The sequence below is a fragment of the Hirundo rustica genome, unplaced genomic scaffold (genome assembly GCF_015227805.2).
Source record: "Hirundo rustica isolate bHirRus1 unplaced genomic scaffold, bHirRus1.pri.v3 scaffold_305_arrow_ctg1, whole genome shotgun sequence".
NCBI classification, from domain to species: Eukaryota; Metazoa; Chordata; class Aves; order Passeriformes; family Hirundinidae; genus Hirundo; species Hirundo rustica.
In genome coordinates, this window is record NW_026690354.1 from 1 (window position 1) to 12,635 (window position 12,635).

Consider the following 12,635-nt stretch of genomic DNA (forward strand, 5'->3'; position numbering starts at 1 on the left):
TCCAAGCCCCGGGAGGTACAAGGCTCTTCCTGAGAACCAAGGCCAACAACAACTCTTGGAGATACATTCTCATGGACAAAGTACAACCAGTGCTGAATGGGGGGTGCTCCAGAGAAGGGGCTCGACCTGGGGTGGAATTGCATCACCACTTGTCCTCCTAACTGGTGCTTTTTATCAATTATGCTAATTTCCTAAAACCTATAAAAAGGTACTCACCCCTGGGTGGGGGAGGGCTTTTATGGACACCTATCCTTAACTGCCTCTGAAGGTTTTCAAAAAAAGATCCCCCTTTATATTACCTCCTTACTAAAATTATCTCGAGTTTCATTTCCAGGTTGAAAAAAAGGCAAGAGTTATTCTGGCACACCCAGATGAGGACAGGAGAACTTGGTACCCTGCAAGGAATTCTTTCCTCTCAGCAATCTTGAGAATTCCGTGCAGCGGCCTGAGGTTGAGACACCATGGCTCCAAGATCCCGCAGGAGATAATACCAAGGTAGTTCTTTTTGTTGTGTAATATGTAGTTCCTGTCTGTGTGTGTATTGTGTATCTGTTTAAGGTCAGTAATTGCTAGCAATCCTGGGACTACCCGGCGTGGTGGCAGGGGAATTTGGTTTTGGAGTGGTTTCTCAAAGTGGTTTTTTGGTGGGTTTTTTTGGTTGGTTGGTTGGTTGGTTGGTTGGGGTTTTGGTGGGTTTTTTTTTTGTTTTGCTTTGTTGTTTTGGTTTGGTTTTTGTTGGTTTTGGGGTTTGTGTGTGTTTTGTTTTGTTGTTTTGTTGGTGGTGGTGTTGGTTTGGGGTTTTGTGGGGTTTTTTTCCGCCGCTTTTTCAACCTGCCCCAGATCGGCTGGAGGGGTGAGCCGGGGCGCACCTGTGTGTGTATTTGGCGCTGACCGAGATTGTTCATTGGTGAAGAAAAGCAAATTATAATGCGAAAGTTTATTTGGTGTTTAACACGCGCTGGTTTTGAATTGAGAATTGACCTGGGCAGGGAGGGGCCGGGGGAGGCCTGGCCCGCTCCCTGGTGGGAGGCGGGGGAAGGAGCCCCCACTTCCTACAGCTTTTGTGGAGCGGCAGGGAAAAGGTGGGCTCGCGCCATTGCGGGGGAGGGGGGAAGCGCCCCTTTCCACATCTGTGGAAAGTTTTTCCCGATTTTAGGGCAGGGGCGGCTCCCGGACTGCCGCGAGCGGGACGGGCACGGCTCCCGTGACGGACGGCGGAGAGCAGCCGCTCTGACAGGAGCCGAGGTGACTCCTGCCGGTGCCCTGGGATCGGCCGGGGCATGCGGCGGGGGAGCGCTCCCGGGACCGGAGCCGCCGCTGCGCCGCTTGGCCCCTGCTCCGGTGTGTGTGTGTCTGTGTGGAGGCGACCGGCACTGCGCAGCCAGGGCCCGGCTCGCCCCCCACCCCTGGGCCCCGCCCGGGTCGGGCCGGAGGGGGTCGGGAATGTGAAATCTGCCGGTGGGAGTCTCATCCCCCTAGGCGGCACCGATTTTGCTGCAGCGGGAGACGAGGGAAAAGGCAGAGCCGAGTCCTTCGAGGAAGCTAATGTCACCTTTGTAGGCAGAAATGGCTGTATCGCAGTTTCCACAATAACGAGTTCTGTTTTAGAGACCGAGAGCCGCGGTGAGCAGCGGGACTGCCCGAGCGCGGGCGCGCCGGGGGCTGTCCCCGAGCGGGTGTGCCCGCGCCGCGCGTCAGTCGCCGGGCGCTTTCTGTCTGTGCTGTTAAGCATAAACACCCAGCCCAAAGAAAAACTTGTGTTTTTTCAGGCTCCCTTAAACCAGGCTATATAAGTAAGCAGAGTCCGTGTGGTATACCGTAAGATATTTGTGTGAACAAACACCTTAGAAACGAAACTGAGCTAAGGTACTGTAAGTGCTGTTAGTGCCAGAGGGCTAAGAGAAATTAGTCCTTTCTTCCAGCCTTTAAAATATGAATTAGAAAAACGCTGGGGGATTTATCAGTTTCTCTATTTGCCAAACTCTCCTAAGAAGGATCCGTTGGAGTTCTGCAAAAGGAGGATAACAGATAGTTTGGGATTGTTTACTGAATTTAATATTAAAAGTACCTTCTCCTGCATCCCTGTGAATAAGAAAGGCCAAGGACTCCGTGCTACTACATGGAAGAATTCTAAAATAGGGAAAAAGAGCGGAAAAAGAGCCAGCTCACCAAGACAATCCTGCCTGAAGGTTTAAAGCACCGCCCTATATTCAGAAATCAGCTGGCAAAGAAACTGGAGAACTGGGGAAGTCAGCAACTGCGAATTGCTGTATCCAACCAGCAGCCAAGAATTGCTACATCCAACAGTCGCATGCAACCCACTGTAAGTTTGTTCTGTGAACATCAGCAATATGTACCCTAAGCCGCGTTACTGAAACAGGTTAATGTTATTCTGAAAGTGTTTGCTGTTAATCCTGGTATGTCTCTGTTCCCAGCACTAACTGATAATGTATCTGACTGCAGACCGTACAGGAAGCCTATTCCAGCAGACCAGACCTGAAGGATGTGCCAGACTGGGAGCTGTATGCAGACAAGAGCCGCTCCATATGAGATGGAAAACAGGTGACAAGCTCTGCAGTGACAACCACGAACCAGGTAACCAGGAAAAAGGCCTTGGCATAAAATGTATCATCACAAAAGGCTGAACTGATTACTTCAATGAAAGATCTAAAACTGAGCAAAGTCATCCGGAAGGAAAGAAGACTGGCAACTATTCAAGGTAACGGAATTGAGCATTCTGAACAGACCCATGCACTCCTACAGAATATTTGGGAATACAGAGAATCAGTTTTTATGCATTACAAAGCTCAGCAAAATGGGAAAACAACTCCCAAATTAAATAATCATTTTGCTGATTAAATAGTAAAAGGGACTGCAGAAAAAGGCATCCTTAACAGAAGGAAATTGATTTGTCAAGGTTTGCCCCAAAGTGTGACTTAAAGGACCATCAGTTTTCTGGCACAAAGGCTGAGATCAAGGAAAGTGAACAGACTATTACACCAAAAAGAACCCAAACATGGGCAAAAGAGTTGTGTTAAAAATAACAGAGAGAGGCAGGAGATTTTCCTGGGGACTACTGGCAAATAGATTCTGCTGAGTTACCAAGCTAAGAAAGAAACAGGTATGTATTGGTGATAGTTGACACCTTTAGTGGACAGCCTAAAGCCTAACCCTGTCACACTAACACAGCAAGGGAGGTGGTGAAAGTTTTTCTCAATCATATAATTTTAAAGGTTTGGGGCTCCTTCGGGGTTGGTCCCGCAGTGATCAGGAAAATTAGTCAGATGTTGGGAATTGTTTGGGATCTGTAAATTCCCTATATATCCCAGACGAGTAATAAAGCTGAATGTGTGAATGGAAACCTCAGAACAAGATAAGTAAAGTTTGTCAGAAACATCTGTGACATGGGTTCAAGTCTTGCCTATAGCCTAGCTGAGAATCTGCATGCAACCAAGGCAGAGACAACATAAATCCTTATTATGGGAAAGATACCCTTTTAGATCATGATGAGGAAAACTTTCATCCCATCAGCCTTTGCAGACTAGTGTTAATATTTCTTTGGTTTTGTTGTTTCATTGTTTTAAGTTTATGCCACCCTGTTACCATATATGCACACCTACCAGAATGTTCTTCCTTCCCTTGGACCCCACTGGGTTATGTTTGCCACCCCACCCCTGTGATCCCATTAGTCTCCCCAGTTCCTAGTCACCCCTCTGCACAACATTTCCCTATCCCTACTGCACCTTGACCCTCAGAAATACCCCTTCTATCCAGTACATAACCCTGGATCCTTGGCCCACTTTTGGCTCTCATCCCTGGCACACATTTGAGGCTGTATCCACGATGTATGCGCTGACAATAAACAGCGATTGGATTTCCAAACGGGACACCATCTCCTCGCCTTTATCATCAGGTTTTTATTAGCAGAGTGCACCGGGCCCTGAAGCGCTCTCAGCGACATGCAGCGGGATGATGGAACACCTTATGAAATATTGCATGGCAGGCCATATCAAATTGTGTATATTATGGGAGAAATCCATTTGAGGGGAAAATAGACTTGCTGAGGTATTTAAAAACTTTTAAGTTCCACTTTGCAGAAGCTCCAGAGATTCGTCATGTTATCTGGACACACATGCCCACCTGTTCCAGCCCGGAGAATGAGTCTGTTAAATCGAAAGACAGTAACCTTACAAGCTAAGTGGAAAGGGCCATTTCAAGCCCTAACTACCCCCACTGAAACCAGAGGCGCTGACAAAGCACTCTGAATTCACTGCTCCAGAGTTAAGAAGACCTCTGCTCCTCAAACAAACAGACAACAATGACTGATACAAATCAAGATGATGTGATTTAAATTTTTCTTTTGGGTCTCTTATCTGCACAGTTGGTAATGATGATTCAGATTTGGCCCTAAAAATTTGCACGTAGCTCTAGTCCAAAATGTATCCAAAAACTCTTCATAAGAACAACTTATCAAAGGGGTGTTGGATATAAAAATTTGGTCTGGTAAGTTTTGCCTCTAGATAAAGATCAGGCCTGTGTCCATGGGGCTGTGATTCCAAATACGTAATATTCAATCATATTAAGGCTATTGACAAAACAGAATTGCTCTTAATTTCCTACTAACCACAAAATCAGTAACACTGATTGTTGTTCTTATGCAGATCAGAGTGAAAGAACAGCTAAGAATGTGGTTGAAATTTGAAAGCAAACTCATTCTACACCAGGTAGCTCTCAAAGGAATTCACTGAACCTTGGGTATCTTCAATACATTCACATCATGGTTACCTAACGGAGCCTGGATAAAACAACATTCATGGTAGCTGTAGTTATAGTTGGCATCCGTATAGCAACTAGTAAGATAGCTGGTTGTATAAACTGGTAGTGTGGTTAAAGATGGAGTAGAGACTAAACAAGGTGGAGTCTTGTTAGACTCTAAAAAAACAGGGGGAATGATGCCATTTAGGTTTTGCCTTTTTTTCTCTTATATGTTCTCTGTATTCTTCACACATATATTTGTACCTCTGTAGCCTGTTGTATTAGTGACTACTTTTCCTGGTACTTTTCCATGGCCTTCCCTTAAGCAGAAACACAGAACAAATTCCAGAGCTCCAAGCCCCAGGAGGTACAAGGCTCTTCCTGAGAACCAAGGCCAACAACAACTCTTGGAGATACATTCTCATGGACAAAGTACAACCAGTGCTGAATGGGGGGTGCTCCAGAGAAGGGGCTCGACCTGGGGTGGAATTGCATCACCACTTGTCCTCCTAACTGGTGCTTTTTATCAATTATGCTAATTTCCTAAAACCTATAAAAAGGTACTCACCCCTGGGTGGGGGAGGGCTTTTATGGACACCTATCCTTAACTGCCTCTGAAGGTTTTCAAAAAAAGATCCCCCTTTATATTACCTCCTTACTAAAATTATCTCGAGTTTCATTTCCAGGTTGGCCAAAAGGCAAATTTATAGGCAATTATCTCTTGTCCTTAATAAAAAGGCAAAGAGCTGAAGATCAGTAGCATTTTGCCTGTGCATATGCACACACTGAACTACCAGATTTTTGTACTTCTGATTATTTTAAATAGAAGTAATAGGAACATCTTACAGTTTATATATGCTTATCATAATAATGCATAGCTTAATAACAAATATGTTGCAGTTCAACAGGAATTAATCACTGTCATCAATTTATTTTTTGAACATTAGAATTAATTATTTTCACATAACAAATGTGGTAGCTTAGCATATTTAATTTTCATTTGCTGTGTAAAACATTGTGTGACTGTAGGAAAATAGGACAAAATAAGCTTTTTAGAAAATTTTCCTATTTAAGTTGGTCATTTGGAAATTAAAGTGACTCCAAAATTTAGTGCTTTTAGAAAATGACAATATTCACAATTTGTAGTCACAGTTTAATATGATTTAGTATAGTTTCATTAAGACTATCCTAAGAGCTTCCATATTTAGCAAACAATACTCATATAAGCATCAAATCAGTGAAGATATACAGCATATATATTCTGATATGGCTGCCATAAAAAGTCCAAAATACATATAAGTGAAGGAAAAGAGGTATATAAGGCTTTAAAAGCAGCTGCTTTTTGATGCAAATATTTGGCATTAACAGTGCTTACAATATTGTGCTTGCTGAGAAATGAGGAATCTTATTTAAAAGGAATACTTTAAAGATGCTTAAAATGAATACGTTCAAATAGTTCTTGTACTTTTTAATCTAATAAATTAGATATGGTCTAAATTAAGATCTGAGCACAGATCTGCAGCTCATTTATACATTCTGAGATGTATAGCAGTATTCACAGAATATGTGCTAAGTCAAGCATCATTTTTAACAGAAGTGTTAAAATGGCAGATAAGGCTTTTCAGCCCCTTGATAATTAGAGCCATATAAATGACAGCATTTTGATTCAGTTTAATGATTTTTTTTTCCCTTATCTTACTATGCAATGTCAGTCTCAACATCTTCCTGGGAAGTCTCAACGCTGTCATTTTGATGAACAGGGAAACCTTAAATTTACACAAATCAAAGGCCTAATATTTTATAGTCTTTTATCGAGTGAAACTCAGTACAATGCCAAGAAAAATATTTTATTTTTTGTACATATTATGGCTTACCTGAAATAAAGACCTAATATACATTAAATCTAAAGTACTAGCTGCTCACACCAGCAGTGAACACCTTTCCTTAAAATCAATACTAAGACAGCAACTGAAAAATAGCCTGCTAGCTATGGTTAGTAATAAATTTTATTCAGAAGCTTCCTCTTTTCTGAGTCAATTCAGATAAAGTATCTTAAAAGAAAAACAAATTTGCCATTTCTGTTTCTCCATCTGTCTCTCTCCCTCCCTTAACCATCTTTGGAGAACAATAAGGAATGTGACTTAGCACTCTTCTATTACAGAGGCAAAGGACAAATGAAGATTTTCAGTGTTGACTCACCAGTTAAGATAAATGTAATTGTTACCACCACTCAACCCTGAAGGGTATGTTCTTCCTTGACAAATGCTGATGGAACACTTGTAATAGTAGGAAAAGTTCAGTTGTGCAGAGAGAGCTGAATTTCAGGAATTCATACACCAGAATATATAGAACTGGAAATTACTTTAGAAATGCCACTAGGCTTTACCTTTCTGATCTACAATCTATATTATAGTTCTTGTCTACACTGAATGGTGATGGAAAAAAACCCACTGTATGCACACACAAATAAATACAAAGAGATAGATATGCCCAAATATACATATTTGTGTAAGTTCTAATTCTGTCAGTGAATCAATCAATATATTTCAGAGACTAGTTCAGAAAAGTGAAATAGAGCTCTTCATTCCCAAATGTTGCAAACACTTAAAAGTTTGGTTGCTCTCCTTCCTCACCAAGCTTTAGCCCACTGTTCCTGAAATCCTTTTACCACAGTTGGCTCAGGTTAAGAAAGTGATGAATGCTGTTTGCTAACTATGGAAATGCAGGGCACTGCCAGTGATGCAAAGTAAGCCCCTGAATCAGCAGATCAAACAATTTTCAAACATCATGGGAATATCATTGAGTGGGTATGAAAAACTAGGTTCATGAAATCGTGCAATGGACTCTTCACCAAAACACCTAATTAACTAGAACCTACTTGCTCATGGCTCTCCCTAGAGGTATGAAGAAACTGGTAGGTTCATCATGACAGCTGGAAAAAGGATTGGGTGGGAATTTTTTGAGGGAGGAATTAGTTTGTTTCTTAAACCCAGATCAAGTTTACAGGGCACAACAACAACAACAACGACAACAACAACAAAAAATAAAATAAAATTTGCACCTGTGCAGCAGGGAGCAACATCCTGCAACACAAAGGCAATAAAAAACCATCATGACAAAAATATTAAGCATTGTCATGCAAGAAAGTAATTGTGCAAATACCACCCTATGGACCTAAGTTTCTCCCTTTCCTTTTCAATATTTCTGAATGCAAGTTATTGGTGTTTGGCTGGATTGTTGAACAGGAAACAGAGACAGTATCCTTCAGCCACAAGACATTCAGCTGAATTAGATTCAAGAGCAGTCCTTACTTCCCAGACTGTGAAAAGTAATGAGCACAACTCTGCCTTTTAATGGTCTTTTTATTTCAGGAAAATTAGATTAAATAGTGCATTTCTGGTGATCACGACTCAGAAAAAATCCAACCCAACAATTTTAAGAAGAACATCCCGTATTTGCAACTGAGTTGTTACACATTGCAAATTCAGATTTTTTTTTTCTTTTTTTTTTTCTTTTCTTTTTTTTTTTCTTTTTTTATTTTTCCCCTGACCTAGATTAAAACTTCCTCATTCAATTTAGCAGGAATTGTACTGAGTTACTATGTTACTATGCTCAACCTCCCGGTAACAAGCAAGAAACTAAACAGAAATGCAGAGTACGTTGCTGCATCAGAAACAAAACCTCAAAGAAGGTGCTCAGAACTTCATTTTATTTTTCTAACTCTGCTCAAACTGTGGATTTGTACATCACAAGCACTAGGTGTTGGCCCTGCAAGACTGACAAGAGTATGACTAAACATTTGTGGCACCTTTTATAAAGGGTTCAGAAATTAACCTAGAGACCTTTTAGAAAATGCCAGGAACAGAAAAACATGAACCTACCAACAGACACCAGGGAAATGAGAACAAACATTTTGATTAGCTATAAGTTGGAGAAATCATGGCTATTTCTGAAAACCCAAAATAAAATATATGAAATACTAGGGTCACAGTAGATTTGGAACATTAAATAAAACAATGTTTTCTTTGCTATGCAAATATGTGATTAATCCCTTGGCCCAAATCTTTTCACCAAAGTTTTTTACCCACAGCTTTTACCAAATCTAAACTTGCCAAGAAGTCATTTTGTTTTGATCATGACTACACAATTTAACTCAAACTGCATGACAGAAACAACATCATAGAATAGAAAACTTGGTAGGAAAGTATCCATTTTTACTGCACTCTTAGCATATTGTGGAGTTTTGTTAAACTGAAAAATTGTTCTAAAAAACTACAGCAACACCTCAATGTTTGAGGTATTTCAAATTTACTTCAGCAGATACTTTCAGTGATCACTGATACAGGTATTGGTCTACACATAAAAGCAAGCTGTGTCTAAGCATATCACATAGAGAACTTGAAATCGCTTGTGAAGGAGACAGCAGAAGAAGTTTAGGCTAGATACTAGAAAGAGGTTCTTCCCTCTGAGGGTGGTCGGGCACTGGAACTGGCTTCCAGTGCAGTGGTCATGGCACCCAGCCTCAAAGCTTGAGGAGCCTTTAGACAATGCTCCCATGCACATGGTGGGATTCTTGGGGTGAAGGGCCAGGAGCTGGACTTCAGTGATCCTTGTAGATCCTTTCCAACAAAGTATATTCTATAGTTCTGTGAACTACAAATCAAGTGTGAACTGAAGAGAAATGCAAGAGTAGTGTAAAATTTAAGCACCTTGCCTCAAACTTCGTTAATTTTGTCATACTCGTAAGTATTAATTCAAAGGGACAGAATGGGCGTAGTTGGAATTATAAACAGAGGAAGCAGCATTTTAGCTCTTTCTTAAGTTACATGATTGCTGTTTGGAGTTAAACCAACCTAGAAAGAACAGGTAGTGCTGAGCACAAGGTAAGTATAAAGTACAGGCCTTCTGAAGGGAAGAAAATGGAGTATTTCTATTGCATTAGGTATTTAATCATTATTTCCTAAAACAGAAAAAAAAAAAAAAAGGAAATAATTATCCAGTAAACACACATTTAAAAACAGGTGTTCTAACAATAATATATTGTACCCTTTTTCCACCAATCTTCCCTTTCTAATAATTTTAAGGAGCTACAGCTAGCATTATTGCTACTCAAAAGGCCTGTTGTCCCTACTAAGGCAACATTTACACTTCAGTTGACAACATTACATAAAATAAAAGCAGGCATGAAACTTCTTAAAGCTTATTTGTGGGCAGTTCCTTATAAACCGAGATGATTTATTTGAATCTATGACCAAAGGAATACACTAGTTCTCCTAATCCACATTCTGATAGGAGGCCATTTGGTACAATCTACTCTGCAGATATAAATGACTCATTAATGCTCTGTGAAGGGGAAAAAAAGTTGTGATTGCCGCTAAGTCAAAGACACATTAAGGATGTCATGCATCTTATCATCTTAACTTACACTAATTCAATTTGTAATTGAATATTTAGAACACTACTTTGACAGACTAAATCAAATGTTCCTTTAACCAAAATTTTCATCCAGAAGCAATCTTTGAGAAACCTGAAAAAGGTATTCTGTTTCTAAAGACCTCAATATACTGGATGGACCCTCACATGCTATGCCATCCAACAAGAGGCAGGATGGACTCACCTGTTAGGACAGAAGCTTTCTGATAAACTGAAACAATCACTTTAGAAACTACTAAAAAAAAAGTCTGAAGCAGAGAAAGACACCTCATTCAGTAAGCATCAAACAGTACCTTTATGGAAAGCAGCAAGAGGAGCTTGAAGGCATCTTGTGACTTTATATTTTCACTCCAGTTACCTTGCTTTTGCAAAAACAAAGTCAGTACATGGCTAATTAAGTCTGCCTTGAGCATGGTGTTGGACTAAGTGATCTCCTGAAGGAAGTCCAACACAAACTAATTCTTTTATGCTAAGATTCCTTTATTCATATAATGGCAACACGGCTCATTTCCAAGGTGAAGAAGCTGGAAAGTCATCAAGAAGACAAGAGAAAAAGCCTACTACTCTGCTTTTGAAAATGAAAACGGCAAATCCCTATGCTCCAGCAACTTCATCACTCCCTTTCTAAAGGGAGATCTACCTATGGACAAGACCTGAGGGAGGAAGGTTTTTTGGTGTGATGGATTATTTTGTTTTAAGAGGTGGGGGTTTTGTTTGTATTTTAAATCAGGACAACCTAAAAATCAGAAAAGGGAGAGAGAGACTTGGCAAAGAGATGGAAACTAGTATTTGATCTTACAAAAAAAAGAGAAAAAATCACATCAGAGGAGGCAATAGCACGTGTTTTAAGCTTGAAGTTGTCAGACTTAGTTTTGACTTTATGTGATTTGAATGAGGTGTCTGTGGGCTAATTAAAGGAGTGCATACTTCTTGTGGATGTCCTCACTAAACATAGGAGTCTGAACCTTTGGCTTTAACCTGAGGTTGATTCTCAGCCCCTGTTACAGCATTCAATTAAAACAGAAGTTGTCAGCTAATGAGAACAGATATTAATCTTGATGAGGGTCTCTCTCCAGATGGAATGAATGCAGAAAGGGGCTCTTAAATTCTGACTGTGTAACAAGCAAGCATCTTGGCCTATGCTGGGATTTGTAAAATACTTTAGTTCTACTGTACAATGATTTCCTAATGAAATTCTAGAAGAGGTTTACAACAAATGACATAAAGTCTAGGTTTTATTTTGACATGGTGAATCAATCTGCTTGCTAGCAAGGCATGTCAATAACCCACAAAAGAAAATTAAATACAATAGTGACCTTTATATGTCAAAGATACTTAGCTGAAGTACATATTTAAATATAGAACATATATATTTGAATCAAAATTGCCAGCTAATGAAGAGTTTTTCTTATTATGGCCAGCCTCAAGAATAAATTGGTCACCTCAGAAGAATGAAACTACATCACAGGAGACGTTATTTTGCTTAGCTCTGCACTTCCAAATACATTTCCTAACTCTGAAATATATCTAATGCAATACTACATATCATGACACTAGACAGCCTAGACCTGTAAAGGTGTCCATGGTATTCTTATTTCCAGATGAATTGTCTGCGAGACCATGAATATATCATATAAAATATAGCTTTTCAACAAAAAGGGACAGTTCACAGGAAACTAAAAACACTCCACATTAACAGATGGTATAGCATTTTAAAAATACCAGTATTATTGCTCAAACAAGCTTTTCATTTACAAGGCATTAAAAAATAGCTTTTTACAATAAAATTACAAAAAAAGAAGTTGATGTATTTAAAACTATACAGTTGTCAGCCATGAAAATATGGCTCTTCAAAGCCCTTTATTGTCTAGCAGATTCCATGATGCAAATGAGGACAGCATTCTCAGGGAGGTGAAGCATTACAGCCATTTGGGGTTTTAAAACTTTTTTTTTCTTTTTTTTCATCGTGAGATGGACAAATCAATATATCAAGCTAATTTTCAATGTGGCAATACCTGGGAACTTCTTCCAAATTTATAAAAATTGCTTTTCTTCATCTTTCCAAGCCCTACTTTCATAACTGAACTTAGATGATGCCTTCCTTATTCCCAAAAGCCCCAGAGCTTCTGCCCTTGATTCAAACAGTAAAAAAAGTGCAAATGATCGAAGCAATTTGTTTTACTTCTATTATTCACAGATTTATAGTAGAATTGTAAGTGTTCAACAAAATAACATTTCAGTTGCAAACTGTAAAGTGGCTAGGAAATTCAAAACCAGCAAATGTCTACAATGGAATTATTTGCATTGGAAAAGGCTTCCAGAAAGATCAAAGAACAGAAAACCTAATTTAGAATTTACCTAATTTACAGCTGTTAACAGTAAGAAATTACTTTCTTGCTAGTTCATCAGCATATAAAGTATCATTGGCATCCATTCATCCATCTTAA

General features: G+C 39.8%; 1 long non-coding RNA gene across 1 annotated transcript; it reads left to right on the forward strand.

The window, feature by feature from the left end:
- The first annotated feature begins 27 nt into the window (after nt 1-27).
- On the forward strand, nt 28-5,692 carry LOC120747924 (uncharacterized). The gene is made up of 3 exons (XR_005699235.2): nt 28-495; nt 2,094-2,323; nt 2,464-5,692. It is a non-coding gene; the product is annotated as an uncharacterized LOC120747924 (long non-coding RNA).
- The last annotated feature ends 6,943 nt before the right edge of the window (nt 5,693-12,635 follow it).